Source organism: Cydia strobilella, chromosome 11 (assembly GCF_947568885.1).
Source record: "Cydia strobilella chromosome 11, ilCydStro3.1, whole genome shotgun sequence".
Classification (NCBI taxonomy): Eukaryota; Metazoa; Arthropoda; class Insecta; order Lepidoptera; family Tortricidae; genus Cydia; species Cydia strobilella.
In genome coordinates this window covers 1,886,477-1,908,767 of record NC_086051.1, presented here as the reverse complement: position 1 = coordinate 1,908,767, position 22,291 = coordinate 1,886,477, and the positions used below count along the sequence as shown (strand labels likewise).

Here is a 22,291-nt window from a genome sequence, read left to right as displayed (position 1 = left end):
ATCCTAACCCCATGGAAGAAGTAAAAAATGAAGGAGGAAAAACTGGTTGGACATGTTGGAGCGACAGGATTTACAGCCAAGCACGTAAGATGGCTAAAGAGTCATCTGATGGCGACACAATCAACGCGTGCCATAACGAGGAGTTCGCCAAAAATGTTAAAAAATTTCTGCTTCCATATGTGCCATTGTGGACTGCCGTAATGGTGCCAGTATTTGGACGAGGTGCAGTCATCGCGACCTCCGCTGCTGTAGAATCAGAGTTCGGCGATATAAAACATAGAGATTTTAAAGGAGAGTTGCCAATGAAAGTTGACAGGTTTGTGCTACAACACCTTGACCGAATTGATGAGAAGATAACAGAACGATCTAAAGAAAGTGACGCGAAACCGCTGGAAGTAAATATATCGAAATCACTATCAGAAAGCGATCGCTCTATGATCGGTACTCCCAAAAAGACCAGTACTCCAAAGGAGACCTCTCTCTCTATACCCGTAGATGAGAAGATAACAGAACAATCTAAAGAAAGTGAGGCCAAACCGCTGGAAGTAAATATATCGAAATCACTATCAGAAAGCGATCGCTCTATGATCGGTACTCCAAAAAAGACCAGTACTCCAAAGGAGACCTCTCTCTCTTTACCCGTAGGAATGTTATCAGATGATAACATTCCAGCAGACAATGAATGGAACGTTAAGGAAGAATGGCGAGGTCTATTCAAAAATGTTACGTCTCATGACGACCCACCCCCACCTAAGCGCAAACGGAAAAAGCTTACGTCGTACGACGACTGTCCAGAATGGGAATTTGTTAAAGACGCGCACGCCAGTCGCATTCCTGTTCTCATGAACGGTAGTACGCGGGCTCCGGTACGCATGCTGGGCTACAATTTGAACGTGACGGAAACCTGTGCATTCGATGCGCTATTTCACATTATAATTAGTGGGATTACATCGAACGTCACTTATAACCAGCAAATGAGGTCGTCACCCTGCCCCCTAGTAAAACTGGCACAAGACATAGAAGCCAAAAAGAAAATACACACCACTCATTACAAAATGAGAGCGGACATTTTATCAAATGTGTATTTTCTTAGTGGCCAGATAGTCACTTTTACACAGAAAGTCAAACGATTAGTGGCTAGGTGCAACGCTGCTCACCTAGCGCAGACATTGTTCGCGACAGAACCCAGTGTGAAGGTCAAGGCAAGATGTGATGCTTGCTCACACTCCGTTGACACCAGAAGTTACCCATTGTTAGACATCAACGTCAATATGATTTTATGCGGTGGTTTGCATAAAATGCAAAGCGCTATTGACGATTGCATATCTTCAGCCCGCTCTTGCGCAAGATGCAAAAATAAAATGGTAACTTCGACGGAGTACGGGCTACATCTCATCATAGACACAGCTGTCTTGACTGACCCAGGATATCCAGGTCACGACAGCATGAAAAGGCACACACTGGGCTCGATAAGCAAAAGTGTCAATGTTGGCAATACTACCTACCTCTTAACGGGTGTAGTGGGTTATAAGGCAGACATGGCCCATTATGTTGCTTATACACTGACTGGTGACGTGTGGTACGTTTATGACGATCTAATTAAAAAACGTGCTACAGTCAAGGGAGTCATAGAGGTGTACCCACACGTAATCATTTATGCAATTTGTATGAAATAATAATTTAAACATAATACATAAAAAAATAACAAAAAAAATATAAAAAAACTATAATAAAAAAATATTACAAAAAAGTAAAAAAAAAATAATAAAAAAACAATAAATAAAAAAACCTCTAATCGAAATCTAAAGTATCAATCATATTAGGCAATTTAACCCTCTTTTTTACAATGTAACACACGCAAGTTAGTTATGTGCTACAAGCGTAGCTGATAACACGAAACACCTGTATGTAATAGCGAAAAGCGCCTACAATAAGAAATCTCGCCTAGCGGGCAAATTAGCAGTGAATGTGTTACCATTTTATTAAAATAACCTTCTGTACTTTCCTTTTCCTGTTGGAGCTTGATTTGATTGCTAAATTTTATATAAGATGTTGTACCTATACCTACTCAATCTAATCATAAATACTGTCAGTCCGTAAACTGTTAAAATCATTTCGTGCTGATAGCCAGTAAATTGCCTCTATAATTTTTTTCACATCGGAAGGGTAGGGTGACATTAGATTTTTTTTAAATTCTATGCCATTGACGTTTCAGACCAAACCTATTTTAATAAGATTAACTTGAATTCCTTTTAAGCATCCTCGTAGTATAGAATATCTCATAAAAATTGACACAAATCACCAATATATTTTGGTACTAACATGATGTTCCTGCTAGGAAAATCTGATAGAAAAATAAAAAGATAAATTTTAAAATGGTTAAGTTTCATTATGTAAAACGAAACTATTAGAATAGAGTTTGACTCTACTAAATAATCGTATCGATTCCGTTCGTGTTAAATCGTTGGTCGCGTTCAAATATGAAAGTAGGTTTACTTAAAAATATAAATCATCACCAATAGAATCGATTATACGTGTCGCTTAACTTCAAACTCGGACATTGGACCCTCTTAGGAAATATTTACCGTATTACCTTTACGAGGGCTGATCCGAAAGTTGTTAGCTGCTCCGGCTCTACTCATGCGATCACAATATTATTTATACCATTGTGAGGGATCTTTCAGTACTTATTGAAGTGGTGTAAATACATTTTAAAAAAACGATTAGTTTATTTTTTATTTTGTTTTACTTCGACGCGTCGAAGTCTAACCATCAGTCATGAAAATCAGTTATTATGACTCCATATGTGCTGTCATTTTATAAACAGTATTGTTAAAAAAAACCAATTAGTTTTTAGGTGCTGTTAATTACGAATCTCGACCGTGTTTTTACATGTAAATCGTTTTAATTGAGTAAACATTATTATGATTTAATAGGTGTCTACAATTAGTCATTTCATTAAGGCGGTTCCCTGAGCCAGAAGGCGAAAAATCTCCTTATATGATCATGTTTTTCTAAGAGGCGTTGATATTCGTAGACGTGGAAAAATATATATAGTTCTTGACTATATTATCTTTAATATCATAGCTTCCGATACACGAATTATGACACTTTGCTCGATACAATTTATTCCCAAAGTAACCTTAATTAACTCGGACTTTTATTCCAACTTTACTCGGTTATTTATTATGTGATACTATAGACAAAAAAAAAGGAAAAAAAAACAATCTTAACTTAAATAGTAATTTTATAGCTTTCTAATTTCGATATTGTAAGGTAACGTTTTCAAAATAAATAAAAATCGACAAAATTCGATTAAAATTGACACTTGGCGCTCATGATCTTTCCCGTTCTTTCTTGCGAAATTTGAGAGTGACAGCGGCAAACCGATGGAACGGCCTTAAAAGTTAAAATTTCTGATATTAAAACATATATATACATATATACCATTATTTATACATTTGAAATAGCAGAAGGAACAGAATAATTAGTCCCAGGTAAATTTAAGTTCGATTTTCAAAGATTTCAATACGTAGTTCATTTAATTGTGCCTAAAACGGCTGCTTTTTCTAAGGAATTCGTAACTCGAGCTTTCAGTTAAAAATATGTAATAAAAAAAATATTCGCATTAATTAAAAAAAAAACATAGCCATAATTAGCATTGAAATATCCCACACAATGGTATAAATAATACTGTGGTCGCATGAGTAGAGCCGGAGCAGCTAACAACTTTCGGATCAGCCCTCGTACTTAATACCAAAATCACAAAATCTGACAGTTGGATTTACCCGAGTTTGAAGTTAAGCGACTCATATGGCCTTTGCAGATTTATTCAAGAATGGTAGGAAATCTATATGTATAAACGTAAAAGTCCTGACTGACTGACTCACTTAAATCAACGCCCAGCCCAAACCGTTGGACCTAGAGAGCTGAATTTTTCACAATAGGTAGTTTTTATAACGTTCGTATCCACTAAGAAGGGGTTTTTCAAAATTCATCCCCTAAGGGGATGAAATGAGGGTCCAAAGTTTGTATGGGGTTCCAGTTTTATTTTAAGCTAGCAATTTGAAACTTCGTAAAAAGATATATAATTAAAATACAAGAAAACTAATTTCAGCGTTTTTGAAAATTCATCCCCTAAGGTGGTGAAAAAGGGGTTGAAAGTTTGAATGGCGATCTAAAAAATTTTCAAGTACGGGAGTTGAAACTGTATATGGACATAATATTAAAATACAAAAAAGGAATTTCAGCGTTTTCAAAAATTCATCCCCTAACAGACTTAAATAGCCGATTACAAAAACAAAGTAATTTCGACGTTTTTGAAAATTCAACTCCTAAGGGGGTTAAAAAGGTGTTTAAACTTTTAGTAGGGGTCCTAATTTTATTTTAAGCTAGGTACTTTTTGAAACTTCGTGGAAAGATATTTAATTAAAAGAGAAGAAAACAAATTTCTGCTTTTTTGAAGATTCATTCTCCAAGGTGGTAAATAAAGGGGTTGAAAGTTTGTATGGACTGTATGGAGATCATACCTTTTTTTTAGTGCGGGAGGAGCGGGACTTCAATATTTTTAGAATTCAAGAAAATAACATTTAAGCGTTTTTAAATGTTCATCCCCTCAAAGGGTTAAAAAGGGGTTGAAAGTATGAACCCATTACAAATGCTTTGAAACTTCTTAGAAAGGCATTGTATAATTAATTGTATAATTACAAAAAAAGTTATTTCAACGTTTTTAACGATGTAAGTTTATATGTGGTACAAAATTTCTTTTAAGCTAGGAAATTGAAACTTAGTAAAAAGGCATTATATTAAAATACCTAGACGAAAACTGATTTCACCGTTTTTTAAAAGTTTGTATTAATAAAGTTTGCATCAGGAGCGAACATTTTTTTTAAATAGTGGACTTTAAAATTTTCTAATGGGGTTAAGAGGGATTATATCGAGAACACTTTTTTTCAGTTAGAGGCTAGCAACTTCGTAGTTTGTGAAATAAACTTCATGCGTTGTATAAGTATTAACAACTTAGCGACCCGCCCCGGCTTCGCACGGGTGCAATGCTGATGTATTATACATATAAACCTTCCTCTTGAATCACTATCTATTTAAAAAAAACCCGCATCAAAATTCGATGCGTAGTTTTAATGATCTAAGCATACATAGGGTCAGACAGACAGTAGGAAGCGACTTTGTTTTATACTATGTAGTGATGATGATTAACCGTCCCTACTGATATCTTTTGCTGCATAATATTCTATGCTCATGTTAAATATATAACCACCAACATACAAATACACGTGTACGAAGTCGCGAACAACAGCTAGTAGTTTATAATTTGCATTGTCACAACCCTGTAATAAATTTTTCCCCTCACTAGCTCGGAAAGTTGTCTTTTATCCTTCAAAACAAGCGGGGACAAACGCGTTTTATCCACTAGTGGGGAAAGTAATTTGACCTTGGATGGAGCGTGTTTAAGTAGCTTGACAGATAACAAAACGTAAAACGCTCATGATAATGGTTCGTTCGATATTATTTATCATTAAATAAATGGTTTGATAATCTAATAAAAAATACCAAATTTAGCTTTATTTAATGATTTTAAGTCATAAACCTTAAAATTCCATAAGAAACGTTTGTTTTTTATAATGATGTTAAATATAATTCTGAACGCACAAGTTGAGTCGATGCAATTTCTAAACGCATCGTTGACATTTCATACGTCAGAAATGTCAACATTTGTCAACAAATTTTTTACTTAAAAACTTTTATCACCGACTCGCGTAAAAATACACAACTTCCAGAGTTTTCTGTTATAATATCGTAAAAAATGAGTGATTCCTACTGGAACTGTGAAGATGATATAACGCCTGTGGATGTTGCACTTTACTCGCTATAGTGAGGTAAAAAGTTTTGTGTTACACACGGGTGCAAATGTACACATATAACACCTGAAAGTTGACTAAATCGAAATTTCAAACTTAATTTTTATTACTCTTTCAAAGTGAATCAATTGCAGGGAACTCTGCGGTTTTATATACCTTAGACAGACTGCTATCATACAAGACCAAATTTGAGGCTAAATCTCCTGAAAACCTTTCAGCATATCACACCTGAAAGTTGACTAAATCGAAATTTCAAACTTAATTTTTATTTCTGTTTCAAAGTGAATCAAATGCCGGGAACTCCGCGGTTTTACATACTTTAGACACACTGCTATCATTTAAGACCAAATTCAAGCCTAAATCTCCTGAAAACCTTTCAGCATATCACACCTGAAAGTTGTCTAAATCGAAATTTCAAACTTAATTTTTATTTCTGTTTCAAAGTGAATCAATTGCCGGGAACTCCGCGGTTTTATATACATTAGACACACTGCTATCATACAAGACCAAATTCAAGCCTCAATCTTCTGAAAACCTTTCAGCATATCACACCTGAAAGTTGTCTAAATCGAAATTTCAAACTTAATTTTTATTTCTGTTTCAAGGTGAATCAATTCCCGGGAACTCCGCGGTTTTATATACTTTAGACACACTGCTATCATACAGGACCAAATTCAAGCCTAAATCTCCTGAAAACCTTTCAGCATATCACACCTGAAAGTTGTCTAAATCGAAATTTCAAACTTAATTTTTATTTCTGTTTCAAAGTGAATCAATTGCCGGGAACTCCGCGGTTTTATATACTTTAGTCACACTGCTATCATACAAGACCAAATTCAAGCCTCAATCTCCTGAAAACCTTTCAGCATATCACACCTGAAAGTTGTCTAAATCGAAATTTCAAACTTAATTTTTATTTCTGTTTCAAAGTAAATCAATTGCCGGGAACTCCACGGTTTTACATACTTTAGACACACTGCTATCATTTAAGACCAAATTCAAGCCTCAATCTCATGAAAACCTTTCAGCATATCACACCTGAAAGTTGTCTAAATCGAAATTTCAAACTTAATTTTTATTTCTGTTTCAAAGTGAATCAATTGCCGGGAACTCCGCGGTTTTACATACTTTAGACACACTGCTATCATTTAAGACCAAATTCAAGCGTAAATCTCCTGAAAACCTTTCAGCATATCACACCTGAAAGTTGACTAAATCGAAATTTCAAACTTAATTTTTATTTCTGTTTCAAAGTGAATCAATTGCCGGGAACTCCGCGGTTTTATATACTTTAGACACACTGCTCTCATACAAGACCAAATTCAAGCCTCAATCTCCTGAAAACCTTTCAGCATATCACACCTGAAAGTTGTCTAAATCGAAATTTCAAACTTAATTTTTATTTCTGTTTCAAAGTGAATCAATTGCCGGGAACTCCGCGGTTTTATATACATTAGACACACTGCTATCATACAAGACCAAATTCAAGCCTCAATCTTCTGAAAACCTTTCAGCATATCACACCTGAAAGTTGTCTAAATCGAAATTTCAAACTTAATTTTTATTTCTGTTTCAAGGTGAATCAATTCCCGGGAACTCCGCGGTTTTATATACTTTAGACACACTGCTATCATACAGGACCAAATTCAAGCCTAAATCTCCTGAAAACGTTTCAGCATATCACACGTGAAAGTTGTCTAAATCGAAATTTCAAACTTAATTTTTATTTCTGTTTCAAAGTGAATCAATTGCCGGGAACTCCGCGGTTTGACATACTTTAGACACACTGCTATCATTACAGACCAAATTCAAGCCTTAATCTCCTGAAAACGTTTTAGCATATCACACCTGAATGTTGTCTAAATCGAAATTTCACACTTAATTTTTATTTCTCTTTCAAAGTGAATGAATTGCCGGGAACTCCGCGGTTTTACATACTTTAGACACACTGCTATCATTTAAGACCAAATTCAAGCCTCAATCTCCTGAAAACCTTTCAGCATATCACACCTGAAAGTTGTCTAAATCGAAATTTCAAACTTAATTTTTTTTCTGTTTCAAAGTGAATCAATTGCCGAGAACTCCGCGGTTTTACATACTTTAGACACACTGCTATCATTTAAAACCAAATTCAAGCCTAAATCTCCTGAAAACCTTTCAGCATATCACACCTGAAAGTTGTCTAAATCGAAATTTCAAACTTAATTTTTATTTCTGTTTCAAAGTGAATCAATTGCCGGGAACTCCGCGGTTTTACATACTTTAGACACACTGCTATCATTTAAGACCAAATTCAAGCCTAAATCTCCTGAAAACCTTTCAGCATATCACACCTGAAAGTTGACTAAATCGAAATTTCAAACTTAATTTTTATTTCTCTTTCAAAGTGAATCAATTGCCGGGAACTCCGCGGTTTTAGATACTTTAGACACACTGCTATCATTTAAGACCAAATTCAAGCCTAAATCTCCTGAAAACCTTTCAGCATATCACACCTGAAAGTTGTCTAAATCGAAATTTCAAACTTAATTTTTATTTCTGTTTCAAAGTGAATCAATTGCCGGGAACTCCGCGGTTTTATATACTTTAGATACACTGCTATCATACAAGACCAAATTCAAGCCTCAATCTCCTGAAAACCTTTCAGCATATCACACCTGAAAGTTGTCTAAATCGAAATTTCAAACTTAATTTTTATTTCTGTTTCAAAGTGAATCTATTGCCGGGAACTCCGCGGTTTTATATACATTAGACACACTGCTATCATACAAGACCAAATTCAAGCCTCAATCTCCTGAAAACCTTTCAGCATATCACACCTGAAAGTTGTCTAAATCGAAATTTCAAACTTAATTTTTATTTCTGTTTCAAAGTGAATCAATTCCCGGGAACTCCGCGGTTTTATATACTTTAGACATACTGCTATCATTTAAGACCAAATTCAAGCCTCAATCTCCTGAAAACCTTTCAGCATATCACACCTGAAAGTTGTCTAAATCGAAATTTCAAACTTAATTTTTATTTCTGTTTCAAAGTAAATCAATTGCCGGGAACTCCGCGGTTTTACATACTTTAGACACACTGCTATCATTTAAGACCAAATTCAAGCCTAAATCTCCTGAAAACCTTTCAGCATATCACACCTGAAAGTTGTCTAAATCGAAATTTCAAACTTAATTTTTATTTCTGTTTCAAAGTGAATCAATTGCCGGGAACTCCGCGGTTTTACATACTTTAGACACACTGCTATCATTTAAGACCAAATTCGAGCGTAAATCTCCTGAAAACCTTTCAGCATATCACACCTGAAAGTTGACTAAATCGAATTTCAAACTTAATTTTTATTTCTGTTTCAAAGTGAATCAATTGCCGGGAACTCCGCGGTTTTACATACTTTAGACACACTGCTATCATTTAAGACCAAATTCAAGCCTAAATCTCCTGAAAACCTTTCAGCATATCACACCTGAAAGTTGACTAAATCGAAATTTCAAACTTAATTTTTATTTCTCTTTCAAAGTGAATCAATTGCCAGGAACTCCGCGGTTTTAGATACTTTAGACACACTGCTATCATTTAAGACCAAATTCAAGCCTAAATCTCCTGAAAACCTTTCAGCATATCACACCTGAAAGTTGTCTAAATCGAAATTTCAAACTTAATTTTTATTTCTGTTTCAAAGTGAATCAATTGCCGGGAACTCCGCGGTTTTATATACATTAGACACACTGCTATGATACAAGACCAAATTCAAGCCTCAATCTCCTGAAAACCTTTCAGCATATCACACCTGAAAGTTGTCTAAATCGAAATTTCAAACTTAATTTTTATTTCTGTTTCAGAGTGAATCAAATGCCGGGAACTCCGCGGTTTTATATACATTAGACACACTGCTATCATACAAGACCAAATTCAAGCCTCAATCTCCTGAAAACCTTTCAGCATATCACACCTGAAAGTTGTCTAAATCGAAATTTCAAACTTAATTTTTATTTCTGTTTCAAAGTGAATTAATTCCCGGGAACTCCGCGGTTTTATATACTTTAGACACACTGCTATCATACAGGACCAAATTCAAGCCTTAATCTCCTGAAAACGTTTCAGCATATCACACGTGAAAGTTGTCTAAATCGAAATTTCAAACTTAATTTTTATTTCTGTTTCAAAGTGAATCAATTGCCGGGAACTCCGCGGTTTTACATACTTTAGACACACGGCTATCATTAAAGACCAAATTCAAGCCTAAATCTCCTGAAAACCTTTCAGCATATCACACCTGAAAGTTGACTAAATCGAAATTTCAAACTTAATTTTTATTTCTGTTTCAAAGTGAATCAATTGCCGAAAACTCCGCGGTTTTACATACTTTAGACACACTGCTATCATTTAAGACCAAATTCAAGCCTAAATCTCCTGAAAACCTTTCAGCATATCACACCTGAAAGTTGACTAAATCGAAATTTCGCTTAATTTTTTCTGTTTCAAAGTGAATCAATTGCCGGGAACTCCGCGGTTTTATATACTTTAGACACACTGCTATCATTTAAGACCAAATTCAAGCCTAAATCTCCTGAAAACCTTTCAGCATATCACACCTGAAAGTTGACTAAATCGAAATTTCAAACTTAATTTTTATTTCTCTTTCAAAGTGAATCAATTGCCGGGAACTCCGCGGTTTTAGATACTTTAGACACACTGCTATCATTTAAGACCAAATTCAAGCCTAAATCTCCTGAAAACCTTTCAGCATATCACACCTGAAAGTTGTCTAAATCGAAATTTCAAACTTAATTTTTATTTCTGTTTCAAAGTGAATCAATTGTCAGGAACTCCGCGGTTTTATATACTTTAGACACACTGCTATCATACAAGACCAAATTCAAGCCTCAATCTCCTGAAAACCTTTCAGCATATCACACCTGAAAGTTGTCTAAATCGAAATTTCAAACTTAATTTTTATTTCTGTTTCAAAGTGAATCAATTGCCGGGAACTCCGCGGTTTTATATACATTAGACACACTGCTATGATACAAGACCAAATTCAAGCCTCAATCTCCTGAAAACCTTTCAGCATATCACACCTGAAAGTTGTCTAAATCGAAATTTCAAACTTAATTTTTATTTCTGTTTCAAAGTGAATCAATTCCCGGGAACTCCGCGGTTTTATATACTTTAGACACACTGCTATCATACAGGACCAAATTCAAGCCTAAATCTCCTGAAAACGTTTCAGCATTTCACACGTGAAAGTTGTCTAAATCGAAATTTCAAACTTAATTTTTATTTCTGTTTCAAAGTGAATCAATTGCCGGGAACTCCACGGTTTTACATACTTTAGACACACTGCTATCATTTAAGACCAAATTCAAGCCTCAATCTCATGAAAACCTTTCAGCATATCACACCTGAAAGTTGTCTAAATCGAAATTTCAAACTTAATTTTTATTTCTGTTTCAAAGTGAATCAATTGCCTCGAACTCCGCGGTTTTACATACTTTAGACACACTGCTATCATTTAAGACCAAATTCAAGCCTAAATCCCCGGAAAACCTTTCAGCATATCACACCTGAAAGTTGTCTAAATCGAAATTTCAAACTTAATTTTTATTTCTGTTTCAAAGTGAATCAATTGCCGGGAACTCCGCGGTTTTATATACTTTAGACACACTGCTCTCATACAAGACCAAATTCAAGCCTCAATCTCCTGAAAACCTTTCAGCATATCACACCTGAAAGTTGTCTAAATCGAAATTTCAAACTTAATTTTTATTTCTGTTTCAAAGTGAATCAATTGCCGGGAACTCCGCGGTTTTATATACATTAGACACACTGCTATGATACAAGACCAAATTCAAGCCTCAATCTCCTGAAAACCTTTCAGCATATCACACCTGAAAGTTGTCTAAATCGAAATTTCAAACTTAATTTTTATTTCTGTTTCAAAGTGAATCAATTGCCGGGAACTCCGCGGTTTTACATACTTTAGACACACTGCTATCATTTAAGACCAAATTCAAGCCTAAATCTCCTGAAAACCTTTCAGCATATCACACCTGAAAGTTGTCTAAATCGAAATTTCAAACTTAATTTTTATTTCTGTTTCAAAGTGAATCAATTGCCGGGAACTCCGCGGTTTTATATACATTAGACACACTGCTATGATACAAGACCAAATTCAAGCCTCAATCTCCTGAAAACCTTTCAGCATATCACACCTGAAAGTTGTCTAAATCGAAATTTCAAACTTAATTTTTATTTCTGTTTCAAAGTAAATCAATTGCCGGGAACTCCGCGGTTTTACATACTTTAGACACACTGCTATCATTTAAGACCAAATTCAAGCCTAAATCTCCTGAAAACCTTTCAGCATATCACACCTGAAAGTTGTCTAAATCGAAATTTCAAACTTAATTTTTATTTCTGTTTCAAAGTGAATCAATTGCCGGGAACTCCGCGGTTTTACATACTTTAGACACACTGCTATCATTTAAGACCAAATTCGAGCGTAAATCTCCTGAAAACCTTTCAGCATATCACACCTGAAAGTTGACTAAATCGAATTTCAAACTTAATTTTTATTTCTGTTTCAAAGTGAATCAATTGCCGGGAACTCCGCGGTTTTACATACTTTAGACACACTGCTATCATTTAAGACCAAATTCAAGCCTAAATCTCCTGAAAACCTTTCAGCATATCACACCTGAAAGTTGACTAAATCGAAATTTCAAACTTAATTTTTATTTCTCTTTCAAAGTGAATCAATTGCCAGGAACTCCGCGGTTTTAGATACTTTAGACACACTGCTATCATTTAAGACCAAATTCAAGCCTAAATCTCCTGAAAACCTTTCAGCATATCACACCTGAAAGTTGTCTAAATCGAAATTTCAAACTTAATTTTTATTTCTGTTTCAAAGTGAATCAATTGCCGGGAACTCCGCGGTTTTATATACATTAGACACACTGCTATGATACAAGACCAAATTCAAGCCTCAATCTCCTGAAAACCTTTCAGCATATCACACCTGAAAGTTGTCTAAATCGAAATTTCAAACTTAATTTTTATTTCTGTTTCAGAGTGAATCAAATGCCGGGAACTCCGCGGTTTTATATACATTAGACACACTGCTATCATACAAGACCAAATTCAAGCCTCAATCTCCTGAAAACCTTTCAGCATATCACACCTGAAAGTTGTCTAAATCGAAATTTCAAACTTAATTTTTATTTCTGTTTCAAAGTGAATTAATTCCCGGGAACTCCGCGGTTTTATATACTTTAGACACACTGCTATCATACAGGACCAAATTCAAGCCTTAATCTCCTGAAAACGTTTCAGCATATCACACGTGAAAGTTGTCTAAATCGAAATTTCAAACTTAATTTTTATTTCTGTTTCAAAGTGAATCAATTGCCGGGAACTCCGCGGTTTTACATACTTTAGACACACGGCTATCATTAAAGACCAAATTCAAGCCTTAATCTCCTGAAAACGTTTCAGCATATCACACCTGAATGTTGTCTAAATCGAAATTTCACACTTAATTTTTATTTCTCTTTCAAAGTGAATCAATTGCCGGGAACTCCGCGGTTTTCCATACTTTAGACACACTGCTATCATTTAAGACCAAATTCAAGCCTAAATCTCCTGAAAACCTTTCAGCATATCACACCTGAATGTTGACTAAAATGACGAAATTTCGCTTAATTTTTTCTGTTTCAAAGTGAATCAATTGCCAGGAACTCCGCGGTTGTATATACTTTAGACACACTGCTATCATTTAAGACCAAATTCAAGCCTAAATCTCCTGAAAACGTTTCAGCATATCACACCTGAAAGTTGTCTAAATCGAAATTTCAAACTTAATTTTTATTTCTGTTTCAAAGTGAATCAATTGCCGGGAACTCCGCGGTTTTACATACTTTAGACACACTGCTATCATTTAAGACCAAATTCAAGCGTAAATCTCCTGAAAACCTTTCAGCATATCACACCTGAAAGTTGACTAAATCGAAATTTCAAACTTAATTTTTATTTCTGTTTCAAAGTGAATCAATTGCCGAAAACTCCGCGGTTTTACATACTTTAGACACACTGCTATCATTTAAGACCAAATTCAAGCCTAAATCTCCTGAAAACCTTTCAGCATATCACACCTGAAAGTTGACTAAATCGAAATTTCGCTTAATTTTTTCTGTTTCAAAGTGAATCAATTGCCGGGAACTCCGCGGTTTTATATACTTTAGACACACTGCTATCATTTAAGACCAAATTCAAGCCTAAATCTCCTGAAAACCTTTCAGCATATCACACCTGAAAGTTGACTAAATCGAAATTTCAAACTTAATTTTTATTTCTCTTTCAAAGTGAATCAATTGCCGGGAACTCCGCGGTTTTACATACTTTAGACACACTGCTATCATTTAAGATCAAATTCAAGCCTAAATCTCCTGAAAACCTTTCAGCATATCACACCTGAAAGTTGTCTAAATCGAAATTTCAAACTTAATTTTTATTTCTGTTTCAAAGTGAATCAATTGTCAGGAACTCCGCGGTTTTATATACTTTAGACACACTGCTATCATACAAGACCAAATTCAAGCCTCAATCTCCTGAAAACCTTTCAGCATATCACACCTGAAAGTTGTCTAAATCGAAATTTCAAACTTAATTTTTATTTCTGTTTCAAAGTGAATCAATTGCCGGGAACTCCGCGGTTTTAGATACTTTAGACACACTGCTATCATTTAAGACCAAATTCAAGCCTAAATCTCCTGAAAACCTTTCAGCATATCACACCTGAAAGTTGTCTAAATCGAAATTTCAAACTTAATTTTTATTTCTGTTTCAAAGTGAATCAATTGCCGGGAACTCCGCGGTTTTATATACATTAGACACACTGCTATGATACAAGACCAAATTCAAGCCTCAATCTCCTGAAAACCTTTCAGCATATCACACCTGAAAGTTGTCTAAATCGAAATTTCAAACTTAATTTTTATTTCTGTTTCAAAGTGAATCAATTGCCGGGAACTCCGCGGTTTTATATACATTAGACACACTGCTATGATACAAGACCAAATTCAAGCCTCAATCTCCTGAAAACCTTTCAGCATATCACACCTGAAAGTTGTCTAAATCGAAATTTCAAACTTAATTTTTATTTCTGTTTCAAAGTGAATCAATTCCCGGGAACTCCGCGGTTTTATATACTTTAGACACACTGCTATCATACAGGACCAAATTCAAGCCTAAATCTCCTGAAAACGTTTCAGCATTTCACACGTGAAAGTTGTCTAAATCGAAATTTCAAACTTAATTTTTATTTCTGTTTCAAAGTGAATCAATTGCCGGGAACTCCGCGGTTTTATATACTTTAGACACACTGCTATCATTAAAGACCAAATTCAAGCCTTAATCTCCTGAAAACGTTTCAGCATATCACACCTGAATGTTGTCTAAATCGAAATTTCACACTTAATTTTTATTTCTCTTTCAAAGTGAATCAATTGCCGGGAACTCCGCGGTTTTACATACTTTAGACACACTGCTATCATTTAAGACCAAATTCAAGCCTAAATCTCCTGAAAACCTTTCAGCATATCACACCTGAAAGTTGACTAAATCGAAATTTCGCTTAATTTTTTCTGTTTCAAAGTGAATCAATTGCCGGGAACTCCGCGGTTTTATATACATTAGACACACTGCTATGATACAAGACCAAATTCAAGCCTCAATCTCCTGAAAACCTTTCAGCATATCACACCTGAAAGTTGTCTAAATCGAAATTTCAAACTTAATTTTTATTTCTGTTTCAAAGTGAATCAATTGCCGGGAACTCCGCGGTTTTATATACATTAGACACACTGCTATGATACAAGACCAAATTCAAGCCTCAATCTCCTGAAAACCTTTCAGCATATCACACCTGAAAGTTGTCTAAATCGAAATTTCAAACTTAATTTTTATTTCTGTTTCAAAGTGAATCAATTCCCGGGAACTCCGCGGTTTTATATACTTTAGACACACTGCTATCATACAGGACCAAATTCAAGCCTAAATCTCCTGAAAACGTTTCAGCATTTCACACGTGAAAGTTGTCTAAATCGAAATTTCAAACTTAATTTTTATTTCTGTTTCAAAGTGAATCAATTGCCGGGAACTCCGCGGTTTTATATACTTTAGACACACTGCTATCATTAAAGACCAAATTCAAGCCTTAATCTCCTGAAAACGTTTCAGCATATCACACCTGAATGTTGTCTAAATCGAAATTTCACACTTAATTTTTATTTCTCTTTCAAAGTGAATCAATTGCCGGGAACTCCGCGGTTTTACATACTTTAGACACACTGCTATCATTTAAGACCAAATTCAAGCCTAAATCTCCTGAAAACCTTTCAGCATATCACACCTGAAAGTTGACTAAATCGAAATTTCGCTTAATTTTTTCTGTTTCAAAGTGAATCAATTGCCGGGAACTCCGCGGTTTTATATACTTTAGACACACTGCTATCATTTAAGACCAAATTCAAGCCTAAATCTCCTGAAAACGTTTCAGCATATCACACCTGAAAGTTGTCTAAATCGAAATTTCAAACTTAATTTTTATTTCTGTTTCAAAGTGAATCAATTGCCGGGAACTCCGCGGTTTTACATACTTTAGACACACTGCTATCATTTAAGATCAAATTAAAGCCTAAATCTCCTGAAAACGTTTCAGCATATCACACCTGAAAGTTGTCTAAATCGAAATTTCAAACTTAATTTTTATTTCTGTTTCAAAGTGAATCAATTGCCGGGAACTCCGCGGTTTTATATACTTTAGACACACTGCTATTATACAAATCCAAGTTCAAGCCTAAATCTCCTGAAAACGTTTCAGCATATCACACCTGTAAGTTGACTAAATCGAAATTTCTAATTTAAATCTTATCACACTTTTACAGCATTAGAGCTGGTTAAGGTTCCTAGAACTCCACTGTTTTATACACTACAGACACACATCTATCATTTAAGATCAAAAATCTTCCACAAATCTGCTGAAAATGTTTCAGCTTATCATGTCTCTTTATTGAAAAAATCAAACTTTCAAAGGTGGTTTTTTTGTGGCTTCCTCGCTCGATTTAGAACCGAGAACTCCTAAGTTCTGTAAACAATAGAGCAGGAGCTTTCGTTTGGAACCAAATATATGTCTGTGTGTTGTTCAATGACATCAGCATAGCATGTGTGAACTTAGCATATCATATAATTACAATAATAGATAAAAAAAATAGTGAATGTTCTCAGAGATGCCTTTTTTGTGTCAAGAACTCTTTTTTACCATGTGTAGAGGCTAGGATATTTTTTTTATCCCATTTGTAACAAAATGATATGCTAGTGTGTGAACTTAGCATATCATTTTGTGAAATTCCATAGTGTTGCTTTTTACGATTAAAACGCCAGAACTATTGCTAAAAAGTATCAGGAACTCTAGAACTATGGTGCATGCTAATAGAACTCAAATAAAAACGTGATCTGCTAGACTTTGTTATGCCAACTTCACAGACATGAAATTAAGTCGATTTTCAGAGAAATTGTCACTTGTTTTGAAGTAATTTCTGGAGAAAATTGATTTCGTCTAACTTTCATTTACACTACTTCAAAGTCATAATAATAAAAATGTAGTCTGATAGACGTCAAGTACAGGATATGTGTAATACCAAGGTAACCATGTTTAGCCGTCCAAACTTTACAAAATTTACAAATAAGAGCGACAAAATCAGTGCTTTACGCGCGTTTACCTAAACGTCCATCAGAAAAGCCGACATTACTAATTTAGTGAGTCTGTTTTCAAAAAATTGATCTGATAAAAGGAAAGATAAGAAGACGTGCTAATAGAAACCAGTACTTGTTATTTCAATTAGGTAACAAAAGGTGTACAATTTCACCGAATAAATCTATCAATTTTTACATTTTTGCGACTAAAATCGACACCGGCCTCTTAAAACGCAAAATGTCGCAACATTTTATTGAAATAATATCTGTCACTGCACGTACTACAGTAGGGATTTTGACAGTTCAGTATATACATCTCGCGCCAGTTCTTATAAATCAAGCTAATACACGGTATAACTGTTCCGTGCGCGCGCGCATCGCAATAAATGGCATATGCTATGCGCTCGCGCTACCATCCAAGTATAATCGCCAGCTTTTTTCCCTGACCGCCTTTATTACTATAATGCTAACATTCCTCGCGGTAACACGGATTTACGATTACGATTCTATCACGTGATCTTTGCAGCTTTTTTATACCCACCCATACGATATGTTGTTGTTTGTCTAGCGTAGACAGAACAATTAAAACGGGCAACGCTTCATGCTTTCGTGGTTTCTTTGGTTTGACCATTTTTTTTTTTAAATACCATTGATTTATTACATTAAAAAAAAAAAAAAAACTAACGTGAATCCCTTTGGTAATCTGTTGATAAGGCAAAGAGAGAGGCGACTTCAGTTAATTTACCTCAGCCTTGCATTTACCTTTAAAGGTAATACAAGTTGAAACCCGACAGACAGCAGCAACAGACGTGCCGCTGCGACACTACTGGATTATATGTGACGTTTTCAACCAAAAGGTACCACATTGTCGGTTGTCGATAAAGTTGATGTTAAATTCAAGCTATATGGAAATGGCGCCTTATTGACAACCGACAATAAGTATTCGTAAGCTCACACGCAAAAGAGAAATACCATTCGTAATTAGTGACACGAAGTTACGATAGAAATACATAGAAACCAGTAGTGTCGCAGCGACACGTCGTCTGCTGCTGCAGTCTGCGGTTGGAATCCAACTTGTACCTTAATTTACTTCAGCCTTACTTATTTCTTTAAAGTGTTCGTGTGAGGTCGATTCAATAGCAGCCGTCACTGCATACTGGGCCAATACTCGTTAAAAGTTCAACCAAGAACAAAGGGTCGTTGGCGAAAAAAAAAGGTAAAAATTTCATGCGTTTCTTGAAAACTGACTCTTTTGTATGTGACTGTATACAGATGCACATAACTCAATAGCGGCTGTTGAACCGCTTGGAGCCTGTAATAAGTACTTACTGCTGTGGCGCGACGACCCGAAGTGGATCTTGGCCTCCGACACCAAAGACCGCCACGCTTCTCTGTCCAAAGCCGTTTCTATCCAATCAAGGCGCCGAGTTCGCTAAGGTCTTTTTGCACTTCGTGTCTCAGCGGTACCTAGGGCGTCCTTCTAGACCTTCTGATCCCACACATACATAGGATCCACAAGTAGAGAAGATTGGAGACCCGATAGAAACCATGAATTTGAAGATCTTTAATATGTACACTGGTAAAAATTAGTTCGATTTATTTTATATGTTATTAAATAATTTCACGGTTTAGACTCACTTGTTTATTTATTTGTTTATTTAATGTTAGTATGTCTCACAACAGTTTAAATTCGTTTATATGTCATGCTGGAGAAAGATGATTAGAATCCTTGGGTGGTGAGTTCAAATGAGTTCCGAATTTCCAGATGGAAACATTTTAGAAACTTCTCATATTCGAAAATGTATATTTCCAAAATGAGTTCCCTTGAAAAGCTGAAGTGGCAGTGGGCCGGTATATTAGCCATAAAACCGATAACCGTTGGGGTAGACGAGTTCTCGAGTGGAGACCGCGTATCGGCAAACGTAGCGTAGGACGGCCTTTAAACTAGATGGAGCGATGAACTTTGCAAGGCGGCTGGCAAGAGCTGGATCAGAGTTGCCGCAAATCATGCTCAATGGCGTGTAATAGGAGAGGCCTATGTCCAGCAATGGACAAGAGTAGGCCGATGATGATAATAATGATGATGGGATCAATTGAAGAGATAAGCTTAAGAGATAAGTACAACCACTAAGTAGAAGCATCCAAAAGGGTCCATGATTAAAAGATAACAAACTATTATCGACAGATGCGTGAAAAGACTAGGGAAAAGAGAAGACATAGTGAATCAATTAGTAACATGTATACGGTAAGCGTTAAATGTACTTCTCATGTAATTTACACAGAGGTCCAAACTTTCCTTGCCAGTTCGATAACGCGTCGATTAAACATGAAATAAACGAACGTCACTAGCATTCCATCAAGGTCCTCGACTCGCCGGCATCGGCATTACACCGCGTTTCTAATACGCTAGATTAAAAGGCACGAGGCGATTTTTTCCCACAACACCCACCACCATAACCTTGCGGCCCGCGAGATTAGCTAACAACTTAAATTTGTCCTAATCACAAAGCCTTAAGACATCTTTGTAAGTGTAAAATTGGTTTCTGAACTGCATTTAATTGGTATTGCCGTGTTTGGGATTGATAGACAGGCCGCTAGACGGAGATTGCGAAGTTGATAGGTATATAAACCTCCTAAAGTGAATCGACGCGACGTTCGTGTTGATTAGTCAACATGACTTTATGCTCTTCTTGATGCCCCAGGATGCTGTGTAAGATTATTGGTGTATTCGTCAGGCTTGTTTATTTGTTACTTGAGGTGTAAATGAATCAGACTGCATTATTTTGTCTAGACATTACTTTGTGTATTTTTCCATAAAGAACATTACATGGAAATGAGCTCTTTTGTGAGTCAGAAAAAACAATAACATTGTCCAGTCACCTTATTAGGTAAGGTGTCTTTAAAATAGACCGTACCGTGCTTTTATAGAACCGTACTCGTGTCTAGTTGTATATTATGTTAGTGTATATTATGTTTTCACTAAAATTCCACAATATCAAGATCGGTTTGCTTGTGTAATAAATGTACAAAGTGGGAACCTCGGAGTGAAGCCGCTGCAAGTCTTAAGAACTTGTTCGATTTGTTGTTTCTTAGCAACTAGCCCAAAACTTTATCGGTAATCAAGTGTATCATGTTTTTGCGAATCATTTCATAATTTTCTATTTGCCTTGGTTTCCTAGCTATGTAGCTTGTATAAGCTTTTGTGATATTTATTCTTTGATATACACTTTGCTCTATCTTACACTGTCACGAGATTTACTAGAGCGATTAAGACGGTGAAAACCGTATGTCGAAAAACGGATCCCCTTCTTGTCATGTATTTTTCACACATCTTGTCACATCGTTTTCTTCTACCTCTGTATTTGGCTAAGGGAGATCAGTTGTAGATGTTGTAGTGCTTATGTGATATTAGGATGATTACTGACTTGATGGGGAACCAACAATCTGTTCATGATACAGTATATGTAGAAGATGGCCTACCTTTTCCCTTAGGTTGTTCTGGGAGATGTGTTTCTACACGTATTTTTTTTAGTTTAGTGTAATTCATGGAAATGATAATTTTGATACCATCATCCCGTACGCGACCACGTTCTGTAAAAGTTCTCCGACCGTTTAACGACTCGGTAATAATATTTTAGGGGCCACTACCCCTTATAGGTAGAATAAAATAGTGTTTAAAATTACGGCCCGGTCTAAGGGCACTTCGCACGTTAGTGCGGGATTATGTGAAATCTGTCCATTTCCCTCATAATGGCCGGTTTATGATAGTTTTATAACTTGAATCGTCCTAGTTTCAAATGGGCCCTTGAGGGAGTAAAACTATCTCGTACTTCTCGTAGTCGTTACTAATGTAATGTGTGTCTGGTTTGAGTGTAAATCTCTTATGGGTTAAAATTTAAATTTCTTTCTTCAAGGTAATAAGGTTGTAGTTGTTTCTTGGGTACTCGAGGGGTCTTTACAAGCTTGCGCATGACCACTCGATCCCCAATGTGTGATCGGCATATAGGGGGGTAATAAACATTGCCTACGATGCCATTATCTCTATCATGATTACCTACGAAACAGTCTATTCTAATAATTTAAGAAAAATGACCATGCCAAATAGCAGCGAAACGGGCGAAATCCAGGCAATGTTTGGCGTCGTATGCAGCGGTAAGCAAGTTTACGGTACTCATCTTTTATCTACCTTTTAGGTAAGAATTTGTCTTAGATTCATTGTTTTTTTTACTAGTCTATAAGAGTGTCCCACTGCTGGGCAAAGGCCTCTCCACTTTCCCGCCATTTGGTCCTATCCAATGCACACTGCCACTTCTTTAAAAAAACCCGGCCAAGTGCGTGTCGGACTCGCGCACGAAAGGCTCCGTACCATTACGCAAAAAAAACGGCAAAAAAAAATCACATTTATTTTATTATGTTTTTAGTAATTGTTGTTATAGCGGCAACAGAAATACATCATCTGTGATAATTTCAACTGTCTAGCTATCAGGGTTCATGAGATACAGCCTGGTGACAAACGGACAGACAGACAGAGACAGACAGGCAGACAGACAGGGTTCCGTTTTTACTCTTTGGGTAATACGGAACCCTAAAAAGTATCTAAATAGGTAGTCCCGCCATCTCCGTTTTGGTCTTCCTCTGCCCCGAGACACCCGAGATCC

General features: G+C 35.9%; 1 protein-coding gene across 4 annotated transcripts in view; it reads left to right on the top strand.

Moving 5' to 3' along the window:
- Positions 1-22,291, top strand: part of LOC134745397 (mitochondrial cardiolipin hydrolase-like) — a 283,608-nt gene that overhangs the window by 195,118 nt on the left and 66,199 nt on the right. The window lies entirely within an intron of this gene.